This window comes from Rattus rattus, chromosome 17 (assembly GCF_011064425.1).
Source record: "Rattus rattus isolate New Zealand chromosome 17, Rrattus_CSIRO_v1, whole genome shotgun sequence".
Classification (NCBI taxonomy): domain Eukaryota; kingdom Metazoa; phylum Chordata; class Mammalia; order Rodentia; family Muridae; genus Rattus; species Rattus rattus.
Genome location: NC_046170.1, coordinates 48,286,823 through 48,294,981, shown reverse-complemented (window position 1 = coordinate 48,294,981; position 8,159 = coordinate 48,286,823). Strand labels below are relative to the sequence as shown.

At 40.1% G+C, this 8,159-nt stretch overlaps 1 pseudogene; it reads left to right on the top strand.

Annotated features, from left to right (window-relative positions):
- Nucleotides 1-205: 205 nt before the first annotated feature.
- LOC116886780 lies at nt 206-371 on the top strand (annotated as a pseudogene).
- The last annotated feature ends 7,788 nt before the right edge of the window (nt 372-8,159 follow it).

Genomic DNA, 8,159 nt, shown 5'->3' with positions numbered 1-8,159 from the left:
TATGTGTGTCCATATGATATTTCAAATGGTAAATAATGGATATTTAACTCACCCACTATTGCTGTATTAGAATTCATTTGTGATTTTTGCATCTTGTAGTATTTGTTTTACGGAATTGGGTGTGTATGTGTTCAGAATTGCTATATCCTTTTTCCTAACAGAGCCCTTCACATAAGATTTAATTAATTTTTCTGACAGAGCAGTAAGCTTTGCGCAGTGGTAGTATCGTAGCCAATGAGGTTTATCCGAGGTGCGATTGTTGCTAATTGAAAACTGACAGAGCAGTATAACTTTACAGAGTTCAGGAGTACTTAGCCCCATATATTCTCTATGGAAATTTAAATAGGAATTAGTTTTAAATATATCATTATTGATGCTTCCTAGATAGCAACCAAAGTTGCCCCTTGTTGCATGTAAAACATAAATACAGTTTGAATCTACGAGAGCCCATCACAGGCATTTAGCAAAATAAAATGCCATGATGTTAAAATCAAACTCTCATGTCAGAAAATAGCATAGACCAGTGCAGCCCTATCATTTTTATCACAGTGGCTTTTTTCCATCTACACTTTGACTCTCCGATCTACAGGGAAAGGATAAGCATCCAACTTTGGGTCTAAGCAAGAGCGCCAGGTGCACATAGCTCACATGAGCACTTGCCTGGGTGAATAAAAAGTTTGAACATTTCATTCTTGTGCAAGAAAATACATTATAGAAACTGAGAAAACTTCAGTAAATTTTGCCAGCCAGCTCTGAGAAATGACTAACAGACTCACATTCTACGTTTTATTTTAGAATTCATCCCCAAGTGAAGAGATATCGAACCTGTATTTTATTATATTTTCTTTTTAACTATCACCCAAATACATGCCCTATACCATATCTCATTAGCTCTCTTCCTTTTTGGACTTTATGTCAACTGCTCTTTGTTAGTGTAAGAAAGGCTGATGGAGAAAATAAACTATCTAAAAAACTGTGTCTTAGTTACTTATAGATTCATATACTGTCACACTGGTATCTTTTAAAGTTTCTTCCCCAACCTTTGTCTGTAGCAATCCCACATACTATTTGAGGCAACAGTGCTGCATATAACAGGACTGGAGTCACACTCAGTATGTTGGCAGACTGGCAAGCAGATAATCATCTCTATACCTCAGCCTCCCTCATGCTGCAGTAGGCCTCTCCCAACTCTGCTTTCTTATCATCTGACAAATACTTATATAATCAACTTCAGTAAAGTATCAGGTAAGAGGCAAGGCTGAAAAAATGTCTCTTTCTGCCTGTTTATCAAATGCCTGAATGCTGAAAGGAAGCTGTGTTTCAGTAGCTGATATATTTCTAGTACCACTGAATGATTTTGTTTTGCTTTTCAGAGTCATCTAAACCCAGCAACTTGGACAAGGAAGGTTTTCAAGATACTCATACTCTGGACCTGTCAACCTCTACTATAATGAAACTTTTGTTTAAAGGTAAAGAAGCCACTGTCATTCATACATGGGAAACAGAAAACTGTTATTCCCCCACTGTTTCTATGTACCAATACTTCCAACCTCTGGGCATTCCCATTATACAGAGAATATTACAAGCACAGAATGTGTTCCAGTATTTTTTCTATAAATAGACAACTGTGTGGAGGACTTTGTGGTTCTGCACAGTAGCAGATGTATCGATTCCCCCTTATCTCTAACCCATGTAAATTGATGTGTTTCCTTCACCTCTTACGTCCTTAGTATTTGTCATGACATTATGAAGTATGGTTGATTGTAAGAAAGGAAGAGAAAGGTAAAGGACACCAGAGAGTAATAATAGGAAGGTGAATATAATAATAATAATGATGATGATAATAATAATAATAAATGCAATAATAGATCTAAATGTAAGTAAAACTGAGAAATATTGTCACATTTTTCTCCTTAACAAATTTTGCAATAGCCACCTTCATGTGAAGCTATGATGTAAGCATGAGAGAAGCCAACCCCACATTACAAACATGTAACGCTTCATGCCCAATGTGTGACTATGGATAAGTGGAAGGAAGCCAAAGGGAAATGCTGTTTACAAGTGTGTGAGAAAGAACAGTTCTGTGGGTGCAGCCTGTAATCCCAGCTCCTTGGGAGGCTGATGGGTGATGGCTGACCAATCACATTCAGTCAACACAGCAGGGTGAGACCATGCCTAAAAGTTGTCAGAAGCAAGATGGTGAGATGGTATAGCTTAGGGGTGGAGTTCTTACTTCGCATACAAAATGTGCAGGTTCAGTCCCCAGTGCTTGAAACAAATAAAAAGGTAGATCAAATGTGGGCAACGTGGCCAAGAATTATGACAGGGTATTTGGGGTTGCCAGGAGTTTATACGCAAGTGAGGTAAAGCCACTTGTTCCCAGACTGATGGAAGTTAGTTCTTCAGACCCACATGGTAGAAAACATAGAACTGGATTCTGTCAGCTTTCCCCCAACACGGACAGTTTGTACAAGGTGTCAACTGAGTTCCAGTGGTATTGGCAGCTTCCCCCATGTCAGCCCTGCCATCTGCAGCAGAGGTAGCCTCAGTCATCATCTACATTTTAATTCTCGAATCAGAGAGAAAGTATAATGGATTCCTTTTGTGTGCTGAACAGAAATGAAGAAGGATAAATGGTTGTCTACAAGAACTTCCAACTTTGGATCTGAGGGGCAACAGACACACATCGCTCAAACAAGCACCTGCTTTGGTGAACGAATGTGTGAACATTTATATTTGTGCAAGAAATACATTGTAGAAAGCTTTTACATGTAAATTTGGCCAGCTGACTTTGAGAAATGACTCTCTAACAAACCTATATTGTAGATTTTATTTCAGGATTCAATCCCAAGTAAAGAGATACTGGATCTGTATCTTACTGTGCTTTCTTTTTTAACACATTTCCAAATACATACACCATATCATTTGTTATCTATTATCTCTACTCCTTTCTGCACGTTTTCACTGTAGAAATGTCAGCTTCTATTTAAAAGGAGAGAAAGGCTTATGGAGAGGTTGAAGTGTACCTGAAAAATTGGTATTTTAGTCACTTGTGGATGTGTGTGTTGTCATACTGGTATCCTTTTAGTTATTTCTCATACATGTGTATATGACATTTCTAGGTGTTATTTGAGACAAAGACATAGAATATAGCAAGAATGGCGTCACATTCAGTAGCTTGACAGGTTGGCAAGCAAATAACCATCTTCCTGCCTCAGCCTCCCTAGTGCTGAAAATGAAATACAGGCATGTGACAAGTCTCTCATCACTATTTTGATATCTGACTTATCCTCTGATAGTACCTTTACTAAAATACCAGATATGATGCAGGGCTTATTAGAAGAAAGTCTATTTGTGCTTGTTACCTGTCGACATGAATTGCTAAGAGATGAATATGCTTCAGAAGTGGTTTATTTGCAGTACCATTGAATGACATTGTTCTCATTTTTCAGAAGAAGCTAAAATTAGGAACTTAGAGAATAAAATAAATAAAGGATCAAACATTCTGCACAAATCAACCTCTCTTATGAAGAAGTTTCTTCTCAAAGGTAACATAGTCCCTGACATATAGATGTGTAAAACAGAACTCTGTTCTTTTCTCACCATTTCTATTTTCCAGTGTCCTCAACAAGTGGACTCTCTTCTTAATCTCATTGTACTTTTACTATTAAATTGTTCTTATCTTCCTTATTTTTTCTTTACTTGACTTATTCTATTAAAATGAACGTTTATGAGATATTAAATATCAGCCAAGGCTGATTCAGACAGAATCTATTCATGGTTCTTCAGTGTCATAGCTGATTAGACACTGCCTAATAACAACATAGCTGAAAGACAGGCTGTCTTCAGAAATCGTTATTGAAAGACCTTGTTCTCATTTTTCAGAGCGATTTAAGTCTAAAGAGAAAATAACGAAAAGAAAGATTGTTGATAAAAGTAAACACCCTCTGCCCATGTCAACCACCACTACAAAAGTTCGAAAAGGTAAGGGAGTGTCTGCAGCACAGATATGAGCTCTGTGCCCATCCTACTGTTTCTACCCATCTCCTAACCTCCACTGAACAACCAATACTGTGGGCATAGCATGCATTCCATGCTGGAACATGTAGATACATTTGTATCCTTCATCCCTTACGTCTTACCTTTTTTGTAGGATACTCTTAAAGGAGAAGGTGCTGTCACTTCTTACAATGCCCTCTAAATCTTTAGTGTTAAGTCAAGAGTTGGCCATCAGAGCTGTGGTGTCATTGTTCTTAATTGTCTTACTTGCTTATGTTTCTATAAAATATAAGAGTGTGTGGTTGCTGGATAATGGGTGTTTTAAGAGACTGGCAGTTTATTTGAAAATTACAGCTAATAGTTTTGCCAGTAAACAAAAACCTATTTCTAATTATCTTCTCCAGAAATACTTTAGAAATTTGAAATGTAAGTGTTGACTTACATTGTTAATAGTCATTGCAATACTACATTTAAGAAATAAAGTGTTCTAGAAAAGTGCCTAGAATCACAACAATATTTTGCGGAAATATGAAGTAGTCCATATGAAAATTCACATGAACCTTAGAGATCATAATAGTCTAAATAATCAAAAAGAGAGAGATAGAATAAAATAAAGACTTTATAACTTCAAAACTCACTAACAAGGTACAGCAGTGAAGGCATCATGATTCTGACTTCCACACAGGTGGCATTTTCTTGATTAATGATTGATGTGGCCTACTCACCATAGGTGATACCACCCCAGGCAGGTAGTCCTTAGTTGCATAAGAAAAGCAAACTGAGTGAGCTGTGAAAAACAAGCCAGTAAACAGAATTCCTCCTTAGTCTCTGTTCCAGTTTCTCTCTCAGCTTCCTGCCCTCCTTGTGTTTCTGCCTTGGCTTCTACCTATGAGTGAACGATTAGACTCTATAAGTCAAATAATCCCTTTCTTCCTTTAATCATGGTCTTTATCACATTAATAGAAAGAAAACTAGAACATAAGGCTAGACAGTGTCTATTCCAGACTCTTAAGTTTGTACCTAAATACTTGAGAACACCTACTTGCAATACAATGAATGACTTTGTTCTCACTTTTTAGGGAAATCTAAAATTCGTAACCTAGACAAGTCAATTATTAGAGGAAAAAGTCTTCTGAACAAATCAACCTCTGCTATAAAGAAACCAGTGCTCAAAGGTAAGGAAGTTGCTGGCATCCTGATTCGTGAAACAGAACTCTTTCTTTTCTCACTGCTTCTATTTTCCAGTAACCTCAACCTCTGGGCCCTTCCAACATACAGCAAATATTATGAAAACAGAGTCTGTTCCAGTATTTCTGTAAATAGACACCTGTGTGTGTTGGGGTGGGGGTTGTTCTGCACAGTAATGTGATTCTATGCAGATTTCTTCTTGCTTCTGACCTAGGTAAATTTGTCTCTCATATCCTTAATATTCTCCATGATGTTCTGATGTGAAAATGATTGAGGCTTCTACACTAGTTCCTTTTTAAGACACCCTTACATTTTTGTGATCATGACTACAATCAATGATGCAATCATTCAACGCTACACATTTTTCTACTGCCACTTTGTGTGTGGGCAGTAGTTGCATTCAGGACATGCCTGCCTTTAACTCAATATTAAGATATATATATATATATATATATATCTTCTACATATCTATCCTAGGATGAATGTAATTTTTAGTTTTGACAGTAAGTACATGAGTACATGAGAAAACTGTTTCCTGGTTCTTAGCACTAGACACGTTAGGAATTAAAAATGTTAAAAACAATAAATTATACAAGTCAGTTGACAATAGCATAAAAAATTACCTAAAAACGATGGTAAAATCCCTAGGGCCTCAGCAATAAGTTGTAAAACTGGAAAATTCCATGGGGAGGAGGGGAGGTTGTAGAGATGGATCAGTGTTTTTTGTTTGTTTGTTTGTTTGTTTGTTTGAATATTTTTTATTTACAGTTCAAATGTTATTCCCTTTCTCTGTTTCCCGGCCATAAGCTCCCTATCCCATCTCGCTCCCCTTCTTCTGTAAGGGTGTTCCCCCTCCCCAACCACCCCACTTCCACCTCTCACACCCCCCCCGACATTCCTCTACAGTGGGGGCTCCAGCCTTGGCAGGACCAAGGACTTCTCCTCCCATTGGTGCCCAAAAAGGCCATCCTCTGCTACATATGCAGCTGGAGCCATGGGACTGTCCATGTGTAGTCTTCGGGTAGGGGTTTAGTCCCTGGGAGTTCTGGTTGGTTGGTATTGTTGTCTTTATAAGGGTGCAAGACCCTTCAGTTCTTTCAATCCTTTCTTTAATTCCTACAATGGGGACCCCATTCTCAGTTCAATGGTTTGCTGCTAGCATTTGCCTCTGTATTTGTCTTGTTCTGGCTGAGACTCTCAGGATACAGCTATATCAGGCTCCTGTCAGCATACACTTCTTGGCTTCATCAATATTGTCTAGGTTTGGTGGATATACATACATATATATATATGTGTGTGTGTGTGTGTGTGTGTGTGTGTGTGTGTGTGTGTGTGTGTGTGTGTGATGGATATATATGATGTATCCTCAGGTGGGGTAGGCTCTGAAAGGTCATTCCTTCAGTCTCTGCTCCAAACTTTGTCTCCACATCCCCTCTTGTGAATATTTTTGTTCCCCCTTTAATAAGGAGTGAAGCAGAAAAGACTACACTCTGCCCACATTTCTGACTCCATAGGAAAACACCTAATGCCATCTGGGACCCGGGTGAACAGGGGCTCCAGGAAAAGGCATCGCAGGCCCTCCTGGTTGTCGCCGCCCTCACCGAGAGCTCAAAAGCAGCCCTCCTCGAGCAACGTGAGCAGTGGGACCACAGGTAAGACCAACTTTTCTGCTCCAAGAGACCTGCCTGGTGGATTCAGGACACACAGGGGCAAAATTCCTCTGGGACCAGACACTTCCAGCTTTTAGCTGGAGCCCCAACTCCACTGATCCCGGCCCACAGCTCACTGCTCCCAAACCCCCTGGGAGAGAGAGCTCACCGCCCAGACAGGTGGCACTCCTGAGACTGCAGAGTGGGAGAGACCACCAATACTGCCCATCCTTGCCCACATCCCTGGCCCAAGAGTAAACTGTTTATGGCCTCTAGGAACCAGTAGATAAGGGCACTCCAACAGCAGATCCCCCACAGTCCAGAAACCACCCGGAACTTAAGTGAACCAGTCAACAGTTCTCTGCACACAAATCCCCTGGGAGGGAGAGCTAAACCTTCAGAGGGGCAGACAAGCCTGGGAAGCCAGAAGAGACTACACTCTGCCCACATTTCTAACTCCAGAGGAAAACACCTAATGCCATCTGGGACTCTGGTGCACGGGGGGCTCCGGGAAAAGGCAACACAGGCCCTCCTGGTTGCAGCCCTCACGGACAGCTAAAAAGCAGCCTCCCACTAGCAACTTGAGCCACGGGACCATAGGTAAGACAAACTTTTCTGCTCCAAGCGACCTGCCTGGTGGACTTAGGACACAGGCCCACAGGAACAGCTGAAGACCAGTAGACAGGAAAGACTACACGTCCAAGGGCAGAACACTCTGTTCCCATAACTGGCTGAGAGAAAACAGGAAAACAGGTCTACAGCACTCCTGACACACAGGCCTATAGGACAGTCTAACCACTGTCAGAAATAGCAGAACAAAGTAACACCAGAGATAATCTGATGGCAAGAGGCAAGCACAGGAACCCAAGAAACAGATACCAAGACTACATGGCATCATCAGAGCCCAATTCTCCTACCAAAGCAAACACTGAATATCCAAACACACCAGAAAAGCATGATCTAGATTTAAAATCGCATTTGATCATGATGCTGGAAGACTTCAAGAAAGACATGACGAACTCCCTTAGAGAAACGCAGGAAAACATAAATAAACAAGTAGAAGCCAATAGAGAGGAATCACAAAAATCCCTGAAAGAATTCCAAGAAAAAACAATCAAACAGGTGAAGGAATTAAAAATGGAAATAGAAGCAATAAAGAAAGGACACAGGGAAACAATGCTGGATATAGAAAACCAAAGGAAGAGACAAGGAGCCATAGATGGAAGCATCACAAACAGAATATAGGAGATAGAAGAGAGAATCTCAGGAGCAGAAGATTCCATAGAAATCAATGACAAAACGGTCAAAGAAAATGTAAAACGG